This window comes from Lolium perenne, chromosome 3 (assembly GCF_019359855.2).
Source record: "Lolium perenne isolate Kyuss_39 chromosome 3, Kyuss_2.0, whole genome shotgun sequence".
Taxonomy (NCBI): Eukaryota; Viridiplantae; Streptophyta; class Magnoliopsida; order Poales; family Poaceae; genus Lolium; species Lolium perenne.
Genome location: NC_067246.2, coordinates 258,317,567 through 258,330,514, shown reverse-complemented (window position 1 = coordinate 258,330,514; position 12,948 = coordinate 258,317,567). Strand labels below are relative to the sequence as shown.

At 41.4% G+C, this 12,948-nt stretch overlaps 2 long non-coding RNA genes across 5 annotated transcripts; both read right to left on the bottom strand.

Annotated features, from left to right (window-relative positions):
* Nucleotides 1–295: 295 nt before the first annotated feature.
* Nucleotides 296–12,270, bottom strand: LOC127344845 (uncharacterized). Of its 4 annotated transcripts, none has more exons than XR_011755960.1 (7): nt 12,027–12,270; nt 11,869–11,945; nt 11,564–11,640; nt 10,603–10,678; nt 10,327–10,438; nt 2,202–2,313; nt 296–551 (listed from the first exon to the last, which is right to left on the bottom strand). It is a non-coding gene; the product is annotated as an uncharacterized lncRNA (long non-coding RNA). The 4 variants fall into 4 exon arrangements; XR_011755957.1 differs by having other exon boundaries at nt 11,869–11,902; nt 11,991–12,266; XR_011755959.1 differs by lacking the exon at nt 11,869–11,945 and having other exon boundaries at nt 11,991–12,265.
* LOC139838580 (uncharacterized) lies at nt 2,977–4,301 on the bottom strand. Its single transcript, XR_011755961.1, has 3 exons — nt 3,866–4,301; nt 3,744–3,777; nt 2,977–3,515 (listed from the first exon to the last, which is right to left on the bottom strand). It is a non-coding gene; the product is annotated as an uncharacterized lncRNA (long non-coding RNA).
* Nucleotides 12,271–12,948: the final 678 nt, after the last annotated feature.

Sequence of the window (12,948 nt, the reverse complement as noted above, 5' to 3'; positions counted from 1 at the left end):
GGGTACTCGAACATTTTCCGGCAGAAGCCCCCTCAATGCAACCGGAAGTAATTGTGTCATAATCACGTGGCAGTCATGAGACTTTAGGTTTTGAAACTTTTTCTCTGACATGTTTATTATTCCCTTTATATTCGACGAGAAGCCAGACGGGACCTTGATGCTACTCGGGACTTCAAAAAAGATCTCCTTCTCTTCTTTGGTAAGAGCGTAGCTGGCAGGACTGTGGGGACCCCGGACTAACTGTCCGAAATACCCTGTTATGTATATAGTTCACGATCCCATGATCAGTGCGCCGTGAACACATAACCGAACTGATATCAAATTACACCATCCATTACAAAGCGGAATAAGAAAATTACAATAATGTCACATGACCATTACTTACATAATAGCCTCGAAGGGCCTAACTAAACATCAGAGTAGCATCATCACTTCAACAGCGCGGAGCCCAAGTCATTCGCCTTAAACCCTACAGGCAACTGACTGGGAAGACGTTCCTAGCTCGCATAGACGTCGTCAACTCCTTCTTCATCCATCGTGTTCCTCCAAGTCTGGCCAAGTAAATAGCCAGGGACAAAGCCGTGAGTACATTTGAATTGTACTCGCAAACCATCAAGAAGGTGATAACAATTCTAACTAAAGAAGACAAGAGAGGAAGAATAGTTTCTCTCGTGGATAAAGCATGTGAAAGAGAAATAGTTTCTCTTGTTGATATAGCATACCGGCATCTCAAGTGATGCGGACACTATGGTGGTTCTATGACATCTCTATATCTTTGTTAAAGAAGAGTTAGCATACCACCATCTCATTTGAAGGGATTGCTAGGGAAGTCCTATGACATCTCTATATCTTTGTTAAAGAAAAGTTCCTCTACATGAAACACTAGGAAGGGAGCAACCCAATTTATTTGTCCTTCCCGACCATCTCCATATGGTCGACACAACCTTTCCCGTACCCTTCCGGTACATCAAAACAAGTTCTTTCCTTTCATTTGCCAAACCATTTTGTAAACCAAAACTCATCAGGCTAAGCAACAGCCATTCCAACCGTCCATGACCGCGGACGCGGCTATTCGAATAGATTTAACTCTGCAGAGGGTGCGCACTTTCCCCACAAGAACCGATAAATCCGCCGAGATCATCCCCGTTTCGTCATACTAAAGTATGCGAGTCTCGGATAATCAGTCATAGCCTTTCGCCTGTCTCCCTTGTCATGAGTCCTTCCACTGCGGGCTTACCCCTTCCCGGCACCCCGGCAGCATACCTCCTTTTGAGCGTATCTCCGGCGCCATGACGAGAAGACCCTCGATGTCGTCCGGCTGCAAGTTAATGCAGTGTATTGCCTCCTTTAGAGCGCAACCCGGTGTCAGAGGTCATCGTGACCCTCCTAGAGAGTGGTGAAGGTATCTCATGTCAACTTCAACAAACTACGGACTAAGCCCGTGCCCACTTTGGATATTGTGGTTGCGCTAGTTAATTGTCATGGGTGAGTACTTAGGCGCCAAAGTTTTCATAAAACCCAACCTTTTTCATATCCTCATCATTTTTACCAAATCCTTTCCTTTCATAAATTCTCACTTGGGGAAAACATCATGCCCAAGGTTTTATCAAAAACTTTTACAACAAGGTAAAACCTTGAGGGGTTCCCAACCTAAAGTTTCATGAGCTGAACTACTATTGCACTACGGCCGAGATGAGAGTCATCACGCCATAGAGGGGTATAAAGGTGTAGTGGAGTGAATCATACTTGCTTATGGTAAGCATGTATTATGACAACACAAGGAGGAATATACTCTCAGATTTGTGGTGGTAACTATACAACTTAGATAGTGGAGTATTACTATCCAACATACTCTCCAATAGGGTGCACGGCATACTCCTCTCAATTGGAGAATACACCAAGATCATGACATAGACACCTCTATACTACAAAGGGGTGGGTGTGATGTAAGTTATTTTCTTGAGATTATGCATGCTCAAGTTGGGCATACATGATAACCAATGGGAGTAGCACGGCCATGATGCCATGTATCCCATAATCACAAGACAAAGGTGGAGTATCACCACTAGGGAGTACCCCACTTGGAAACACACATAGATGACATAAATAGAGAGAATAACACACATAGAATTCAAGGTGCTTTGGACATCAACAAATGACATCCAACTAGACACCAAAACAGAGATCAAAAGATGGCTTGCCTTGGCTTATTTGTCCCTGGACTTCTTCAACTTCATCAATATAAGAATCCCGTCAATATAAATAAAATCCTTGTCCGAACCACTTCTTCTTCTTCTCCGGAATTGTTCGCATCTATCGTCGGAAAATATAAAAGGAACACAATAAACACATTGCACCAACAAAACAACATTCAACAAACAACAATAACCATGCAGCCAAGGTATAACATACTAAGGACTTATAGATACCACAAAACAACTTTAAGAGTTTTAATTTAGAAAACCACATTTATTTACCTAGTAGAGGTATGAGTGCGTCACAACTTAGCAATTGCCTCTCTCAGTTATCACCATGGTATAAACCAAATATCCCCTGGTAGATAACATCATGAAGAGGACAAATGCATTAGTTTGGCATCAAACACATACACAATACAATTTCAAACATTTTTGGAAGAGTAGAAATCAGTTTTCCCAATTTAATTTGCTCCCAAAACACTACATCCAAAATAGGAAGCAAACCATATTCCACATCATTTGGAAACTTAAGCAAAACAAAAGAGCTAATGTTAAGTTGCAGAGGTTTTGTTTTGCAAGCATAAAACAAAGGTTGCCCAACTCTACTAAAAAGAGTTTGTCAAGGGTTTTAAATAAACCGAAAAGTTTTGCTTCAATAATGCATGTCACACATAAACATTACTAACAGCAAAAAAATATGTGTGAACAGAGACTAACAATATTTTTCCAAGGTAGCCAGTACAAATACAAGACTAACCCAATTGGAAACACACAAAAATATCAAACCTACAATTTTAGGAATTTCTTTGAATCTGACTGTACAGAAAACAAGATCTGTAAGCCATAAATCGTAGAAACATCCTAAAAATATGAGGCCACTGGCATTTGAAAGGTAATTAAACAGAGATTCACACGCAATTGGATTTGGGTTCAAAATATTTCTGAAACTCTCACAAATGGATTTACAAGTTCACTGCATGTTTTCACCATTTGCTTTAACTATGGAGTTGCAGAACAGATAAAGGTTTGAAACTTGTTTGAGATGATTAAGAAAACATTCAGCAATCCTACAGAAGTGGAATCACTCAATTAGGTTCAAAAATGGATTTTTGATGAATTAAAAGCTAACAGCCATGTCTGCAGAACACACAGAATAAGTTTAATTCACCACAAATCGTACACAACTCATAAAAATATGAGGTCAGCTGCATCTGAAAGGTATTGTAAAGGTGGTTCTTACCCAACTGGTTTCATTCAAAAATTCGTTTCCAAGCTCCTGATTTAATTCGACAAAGTCAGATCTGACCAGATCTTGATCTGTAAACCATTTCAATTTCATTAGGTCATTTGAAGTGAACCCAACGCCAAAATGAAGGTACTGGAGAGGGCTTTCACCCAAAATTAAGTTTGCTCAAAAAGGTTTTGTAAAACGGAAGAAATCTAACAAACAATGATTCTGCATGTTTGCAGAACTTTATTTATCATGCAAAATCCGTAACGAATTTGAGGATGAGACCAACGCCAAGTTGTAGATATTTTCAATACCTATCTGTAGAACTTTGAACCACTCGATTTGGATCTGCACACAAGATTTGGCGGATTTTACAAGATCGTACCAGAATCTGAAACAGCAAGAAACAGAAATTACTGCAAGGTTTTGGACGAACTTTGCTCAAGAACTTCAGATCTGAGGATAGCTCAACCTTCTCCATGCTTGGACCAACATGCACCTGCATCAAGATCCAATCTTAGCAATGGAGGGAGAAGAAGAGGAGATTAAACCATCTAAGGTTGGGCAGAAGATGGAGGGGGAGGCTCTCATGGTGAGGATGAGCTTGAGGGAGGAAGGAGCTGCATCTTGGTGAGCTTTCCATGGCCATGGCCGGCCATGAAGCTAGGAGGAGCAGTAATTTCGTGGGGAGAGGTAGGAGGAGAGTGTGTGGGAGTGGAGGAGAGAGTGGGGAGTGGAAAAGTGAGAGCAAGTGAGGAGGGGGTGGGCTGCCAAGCCCCTTTATATAGAGGGAGAGGGGGTGGGCTGCCTCCTCATTGATTGGGTTGGTTGGGAGGTAGCCTCTTCATTGATTGGGTTAGTTGGGAGGCTGGTTTGGGGAAGAGATATTTAACCCAAGCTGAATTTATTTGTGGCATTGGGAAGGGACAAAGGAGGAGAGGCATCCCAAGGTGGAGTAATTATGTGAGAGAGAGGGAAATGGAGAGGCATGATGCATGTGTGCCATGGCATGGCCGGCCACATATTTTTGGCCATGCACAAGTGATCAACAAGAGATAATTGCTACACATGCATGACACCCAAGGTTGAGTGCCTCACAAATTACTAAAATGGTGGCCTAAAAAGATATACAATTTTAGGCAAAGTGATACTAATGCACAAGGGTGCTAAAGTAGATGGTGGTGACATTCTGACCTGATAAAAGATGTGTCCAAGAGATGATGGTGGTGATGGTGATTTAGACAATGGTAGAGCAAGGCTAGGAGAGATGGTGAGTGAAGTAACCATATACTCACAAGGATGAATATATTGACATACATCATCAATTCATGAGGTCAAGGTGATGATGGAAAATAATAGAGGAGTGAGATAGGCATAATGAAATATAAGTTACTCTTCAAATAAGAGGTCAATTGGGAGTGATTTGAAAGTATCAAATGATTATCCATTTGATCAAGAATTGGAGGATGGAGGGGATACAATGTGGTAGATCAGAGATGTGCATAAGATGTGCAAGTTTTGCCATTTGAGAAAGGATTCATTTGAAAAGTATATGGAACACCTCAATTGTCTAGACACAATTGGGAATGAACTCAAGTGGAATGGAATTTTCAAGATGTTGAGAGAAAACTAGTTGGAACATAGGGGTTCAACATATTCTATTTTCTCAAGTAAAGTAGAGTTTTTCTCAAATTTAAAGTAAACAAGAAATGGTATGGGTACCATAAACAAGCCTTTTGTTAAAAACAAAGCAACATAGAGAGTAATGTTTTAGAAATCAGTGCTTGGTAGAAATGGGATGAGAAAACAAAACCCATTTCAGTTCCTTGTTCTCTTTGAAGAATTATCTTGAAAATATTTAATAAAACTAGAAGTAGTTTTGTGATCAAAACTAGAGAAGGAAAATTAATAGGATTTTTGAGAGAGAAAACTAACTTAGGGAGAAGTGTTCTCAAGGGTAGATGATGGCTACAAAATGTACCCACCATTCCCACTCTTGGTTTTGTGAAGATTAAACTTGAATAAAGACAAGAGGTAAAATTGAAGGAAGTGATCTAGAGTTGAATCATTGAATAGGATACAAGATCAAGTTGAATATATGAGCTGCAAGGATTGACTGAGACATGCAAGACGTGGAGGTTGAAGAGGATGTTGCATAGATGAGATCCATGCATTGAGGTCAACAATAACAGTGGTGGTTGCTTAGATATCAACTGCCAAAGTCTGGAACTTATAAGCTTGCCAAAACAGATTGTTGACTTGGCTTCAGAATCAACCTATGATGAGTGGGTATAAGAGAAGGATGTGATGAGGGTAGATGATCCCAAATTTTGGATTCAAGGATGGTTTGAGCTGGACTAACACAAATAGGAATATCAAGATGGCACACTCATGTTGCCATCAGGAGAAGAGTTTGATGTAGTAAAAAGGAAAACAATTTTACCTAAGTCACACATGTGTTTTATTAGGTGAGTTGTATGTCTGACCACTAGAGGTGTTGTTCTTTGAGGTACTCAAGACAGAACTCAACAAGAAATCAAGACAATATATCTAGCGGCAGATCAAAGCAATTCATCACAACAAACAAATCAAGGCAATTCATCTAAATTAGTCTATAGAAAAAGTTTTTGTTCCCCCTAATTTTTGCACTTTGGATAATTAAACAAGCTTGCAAAAAGTTGGGGTGTTACAGATCTTCCACCCTTAAAATAATCTCGTCCCGAGATTACTAAGCATAGAACTAGAGGGGTTGTAAAGTTTAACGAAAATTAGACTCCATTTTTATGTAGACATGCCTTTGTGTGGAGAGGGTCGCAACTTTAGCTTGTGAGAGACATGATGGATTTCTGACGATGGCGAGCTTCATGAAGAGGCTGACGACTCCGTGCAGATGTTGGATCTATACCTTCTTAATGATCCTAGCGGGGTTCATGATTGTGGGAGAGTTAGTGCACCCAATGGTGCTTGAGCAGGGTTGAAAACTTTTTAGAGTTAGCTTAAATTTAGTGGAAGACGAAGTCTTCCACCCTTAAAATTGTTCATCGGGGAGGGGGCGTTAAAAGCGTAAGCTTCGGCCACGGGTCTTGTCGGGCGCTTTTTGGAGAAGCCATTGATCTTTGGAGTTGAACATCTTCAGTGGGCGTTGAGTAGTCCACGGCTTCAAGAGGGGTTAGTGCATCCCACATTTCCAACGGTGTGTTAGAAAGGTTTAAAATGTTAGGGTTAGCTCCAACTTTTAGTGGAAGACTTCCACCCTTAAGATTTTTCATCGGACTTTCGGAAAATCTTAGAGCTTCTGCCTTGCGGTCCTGTCGGGGGCTTCTGAAGGAGTCATCGATCTTCCGTACTCAGTTGAAGAATCTTCAGGGGCGACGTGCAGACCGCAACTTCAAGAGGCACTCACGGTGTTAACTAAACCATAGGGGACGCGCCGTGAGTTAATAAGTTGATGAAACGCCTGGTTGGTACCCATATGAAGCAGCAACAGGGGTCGTCGAAGACAATCTTCAGCTTGAGGGTCGGTGCTGACTTCAGTAGCAACTAAGAAGTTAGCGGGTAAACTACGCCTAAAGTCTTGAGTCTTGAGGTATCTTCAGGAGCCTTCACTTGATGAGGACCAGATGAACCATGTGATGTAGCTTGGCTTTGACGCTATTGTTCACTCAACTTGTTAGACGGTGTGTTAGAGGGTAGTTTTCAAGAAAATATCCTCGAGGTTAGCGCGATTATGCTCCAAGGTTAGTCCAAATTAGTATGTCTTCTCGCAGAGGTGCAGTCATTCTTGAAGGTAGGGCTTCTTCTTTCTTGGCGTAGTCGAGATGCTCCAGCTGATATTGAAGGAAGTTAGCGTAGATGGGGGTTTGGGTTAGTTTTCCTGATGTTTGAAAAACAACTGCTAACGGGGGTAGAGTTAGAGCTTTTCGTTAACTTATCCAACTAACTAGCAGTTAGCAAAACATCGGCGAGGTAGGTGAGGGTGAAAACATCTTTGGGAGGCTTTCTAAGCTAGTTTATCACACTAAGGGTGTTTTTCAGACCGAAAAGCCAAGACAATTATACACACAACAAACAAACAAAAGACACTCAAGGCAGCACACAAGGGAACTACAAGCAATCATCAAACCAGGCATGGTAACCTAAGTACCCATGGAATGCCTAATGCGTGGGGGTAGCTCAATCAAAGCGATTGAGTTTGTCCTATCCATCCTATTGGTTTGGGGGCTGGTCACATATGTTGCCGTCTTCATTTTGCTCTTATGGACTCCAACATGGATTTTCGGGGCAGTTGGTTGCGAAGCAGGCCTGGTGTTCGGTCTTCTATGTTGAGGCGGAGGAGAAAACTGCGTAGTCTTCTTGCTCAACATCCCGGGGACGTGAGGTCTTCGAAGAGGTAGTTGTTGAGGTACTCCCGAAATCGTCAACTTCTTGTAGCTGGCCTAAAAATTACTAGTCAAGAACTGAGGACTTGATCCCAGATGACTGCAAAAAGTGCAAGTCCACGGAGGAAGAAGGTCAGCTCCTTGACAGACTTTGGTGACAACCAAAGACATGATGTTATCATCCCAACAAGCACACGGCTACGTCGGCATCCAATCTTCAATAGCTGCAGTTGGAGATATATGAGTCTTCCTGAGGGATTGAGCCATCTTCGAGTTCGAGTCTCCAGTCTGAGTTGGGGACATCGTCCAATATGTAGGTTTGAATTGGCTGAGACAATAGAGTAAGAATTTTCAAACCTTTTTATAAAGCGGAGAGGTAAGAATTTTAGAAGCTTTGAATAAATAAGAGGAGTAGAAGCTATACTTCCGACTAAAGAAACAATTTGTTTTGTAAATAGTTTTGTCCAAGTACTTGTTTCCTAACTAACGTCCATGCTAACTAAGGTCTCCTACGATCGGGATGGCTCTGATACCAGCTCTGTGGGGACCCCGGACTAACTGTCCGAAATACCCTGTTATGTATATAGTTCACGATCCCATGATCAGTGCGCCGTGAACACATAACCGAACTGATATCAAATTACACCATCCATTACAAAGCGGAATAAGAAAATTACAATAATGTCACATGACCATTACTTACATAATAGCCTCGAAGGGCCTAACTAAACATCAGAGTAGCATCATCACTTCAACAGCGCGGAGCCCAAGTCATTCGCCTTAAACCCTACAGGCAACTGACTGGGAAGACGTTCCTAGCTCGCATAGACGTCGTCAACTCCTTCTTCATCCATCGTGTTCCTCCAAGTCTGGCCAAGTAAATAGCCAGGGACAAAGCCGTGAGTACATTTGAATTGTACTCGCAAACCATCAAGAAGGTGATAACAATTCTAACTAAAGAAGACAAGAGAGGAAGAATAGTTTCTCTCGTGGATAAAGCATGTGAAAGAGAAATAGTTTCTCTTGTTGATATAGCATACCGGCATCTCAAGTGATGCGGACACTATGGTGGTTCTATGACATCTCTATATCTTTGTTAAAGAAGAGTTAGCATACCACCATCTCATTTGAAGGGATTGCTAGGGAAGTCCTATGACATCTCTATATCTTTGTTAAAGAAAAGTTCCTCTACATGAAACACTAGGAAGGGAGCAACCCAATTTATTTGTCCTTCCCGACCATCTCCATATGGTCGACACAACCTTTCCCGTACCCTTCCGGTACATCAAAACAAGTTCTTTCCTTTCATTTGCCAAACCATTTTGTAAACCAAAACTCATCAGGCTAAGCAACAGCCATTCCAACCGTCCATGACCGCGGACGCGGCTATTCGAATAGATTTAACTCTGCAGAGTGTGCGCACTTTCCCCACAAGAACCGATAAATCCGCCGAGATCATCCCCGGTTCGTCATACTAAAGTATGCGAGTCTCGGATAATCAGTCATAGCCTTTCGCCTGTCTCCCTTGTCATGAGTCCTTCCCTGCGGGCTTACCCCTTCCCGGCACCCCGGCAGCATACCTCCTTTTGAGCGTATCTCCGGCGCCATGACAGAAGACCCTCAGTAATCGTCCGGCTGCAAGTTAATGCAGTGTATGCCTCCTTTAGAGCGCAACCCGGTGTCAGAGGTCATCGTGACCCTCCTAGAGAGTGGTGAAGGTATCTCATGTCAACTTCAACAAACTACGGACTAAGCCCGTGCCCACTTTGGATATTGTGGTTGCGCTAGTTAATTGTCATGGGTGAGTACTTAGGCGCCAAAGTTTTCATAAAACCCAACCTTTTTCATATCCTCATCATTTTTACCAAATCCTTTCCTTTCATAAATTCTCACTTGGGGAAAACATCATGCCCAAGGTTTTATCAAAAACTTTTACAACAAGGTAAAACCTTGAGGGGTTCCCAACCTAAAGTTTCATGAGCTGAACTACTATTGCACTACGGCCGAGATGAGAGTCATCACGCCATAGAGGGGTATAAAGGTGTAGTGGAGTGAATCATACTTGCTTATGGTAAGCATGTATTATGACAACACAAGGAGGAATATACTCTCAGATTTGTGGTGGTAACTATACAACTTAGATAGTGGAGTATTACTATCCAACATACTCTCCAATAGGGTGCACGGCATACTCCTCTCAATTGGAGAATACACCAAGATCATGACATAGACACCTCTATACTACAAAGGGGGTGGGTGTGATGTAAGTTATTTTCTTGAGATTATGCATGCTCAAGTTGGGCATACATGATAACCAATGGGAGTAGCACGGTCATGATGCCATGTATCCCATAATCACAAGACAAAGGTGGAGTATCACCACTAGGGAGTACCCCACTTGGAAACACACATAGATGACATAAATAGAGAGAATAACACACATAGAATTCAAGGTGCTTTGGACATCAACAAATGACATCCAACTAGACACCAAAACAGAGATCAAAAGATGGCTTGCCTTGGCTTATTTGTCCCTGGACTTCTTCAACTTCATCAATATAAGAATCCCGTCAATATAAATAAAATCCTTGTCCGAACCACTTCTTCTTCTTCTCCGGAATTGTTCGCATCTATCGTCGGAAAATATAAAAGGAACACAATAAACACATTGCACCAACAAAACAACATTCAACAAACAACAATAACCATGCAGCCAAGGTATAACATACTAAGGACTTATAGATACCACAAAACAACTTTAAGAGTTTTAATTTAGAAAACCACATTTATTTACCTAGTAGAGGTATGAGTGCGTCACAACTTAGCAATTGCCTCTCTCGGTTATCACCATGGTATAAACCAAATATCCCCTGGTAGATAACATCATGAAGAGGACAAATGCATTAGTTTGGCATCAAACACATGCACAATACAATTTCAAACATTTTTGGAAGAGTAGAAATCAGTTTTCCCAATTTAATTTGCTCCCAAAACACTACATCCAAAATAGGAAGCAAACCATATTCCACATCATTTGGAAACTTAAGCAAAACAAAAGAGCTAATGTTAAGTTGCAGAGGTTTTGTTTTGCAAGCATAAAACAAAGGTTGCCCAACTCTACTAAAAAGAGTTTGTCAAGGGTTTTAAATAAACCGAAAAGTTTTGCTTCAACAATGCATGTCACACATAAACATTACTAACAGCAAAAAAATATGTGTGAACAGAGACTAACAATATTTTTCCAAGGTAGCCAGTACAAATACAAGACTAACCCAATTGGAAACACCCAAAAATATCAAACCTACAATTTTAGGAATTTCTTTGAATCTGACTATACAGAAAACAAGATCTGTAAGCCATAAATCGTAGAAACATCCTAAAAATATGAGGCCACTGGCATTTGAAAGGTAATTAAACAGAGATTCACACGCAATTGGATTTGGGTTCAAAATATTTCTGAAACTCTCACAAATGGATTTACAAGTTCACTGCATGTTTTCACCATTTGCTTTAACTATGGAGTTGCAGAACATATAAAGGTTTGAAACTTGTTTGAGATGATTAAGAAAACATTCAGCAATCCTACAGAAGTAGAATCACTCAATTAGGTTCAAAAATGGATTTTTGATGAATTAAAAGCTAACAGCCATGTCTGCAGAACACACAGAATAAGTTTAATTCACCACAAATCGTACACAACTCATAAAAATATGAGGTCAGCTGCATCTGAAAGGTATTGTAAAGGTGGTTCTTACCCAACTGGTTTCATTCAAAAATTCGTTTCCAAGCTCCTGATTTAATTCGACAAAGTCAGATCTGACCAGATCTTGATCTGTGAACCATTTCAATTCCATTAGGTCATTTGAAGTGAACCCAATGCCAAAATGAAGGTACTGGAGAGGGCTTTCACCCAAAATTGAGTTTGCTCAAAAAGGTTTTGTAAAACGGAAGAAATCTAACAAACAATGATTCTGCATGTTTGCAGAACTTTATTTATCATGCAAAATCCGTAACGAATTTGAGGATGAGACCAACGCTAAGTTGTAGATATTTTCAATACCTATCTGTAGAACTTTGAACCACTCGATTTGGATCTGCACACGAGATTTGTCGGATTTTACAAGATCGTACCAGAATCTGAAACAGCAAGAAACAGAAATTACTGCAAGGTTTTGGACGAACTTTGCTCAAGAACTTCAGATCTGAGGATAGCTCAACCTTCTCCATGCTTGGACCAACATGCACCTGCATCAAGATCCAATCTTAGCAATGGAGGGAGAAGAAGAGGAGATTAAACCATCTAAGGTTGGGGAGAAGATGGAGGGGGAGGCTCTCATGGTGAGGATGAGCTTGAGGGAGGAAGGAGCTGCATCTTGGTGAGCTTTCCATGGCCATGGCCGGCCATGAAGCTAGGAGGAGCAGAAATTTCGTGGGGAGAGGTAGGAGGAGAGTGTGTGGGAGTGGAGGAGAGAGTGGGGAGTGGAAAAGTGAGAGCAAGTGGGGAGGGGGTGGGCTGCCAAGCCTCTTTATATAGAGGGAGAGGGGGTGGGCTGCCTCCTCATTGATTGGGTTGGTTGGGAGGTAGCCTCTTCATTGATTGGGTTAGTTGGGAGGCTGGTTTGGGGAAGAGATATTTGACCCAAGCTGAATTTATTTGTGGCATTGGGAAGGGACAAAGGAGGAGAGGCATCCCAAGGTGGAGTAATTATGTGAGAGAGAGGGAAATGGAGAGGCATGATGCATGTGTGCCATGGCATGGCCGGCCACATATTTTTGGCCATGCACAAGTGATCAACAAGAGATAATTGCTACATATGCATGACACCCAAGGTTGAGTGCCTCACAAATTACTAAAATGGTGGCCTAAAAAGATATACAATTTTAGGCAAAGTGATACTAATGCACAAGGGTGCTAAAGTAGATGGTGGTGACATTCTGACCTGATAAAAGATGTGTCCAAGAGATGATGGTGGTGATGGTGATTTAGACAATGGTAGAGCAAGGCTAGGAGAGATGGTGAGTGAAGTAACCATATACTCACAAGGATGAATATATTGACATACATCATCAATTCATGAGGTCAAGGTGATGATGGAAAATAATAGAGGAGTGAGATAGGCATAATGAAATATAAGTTACT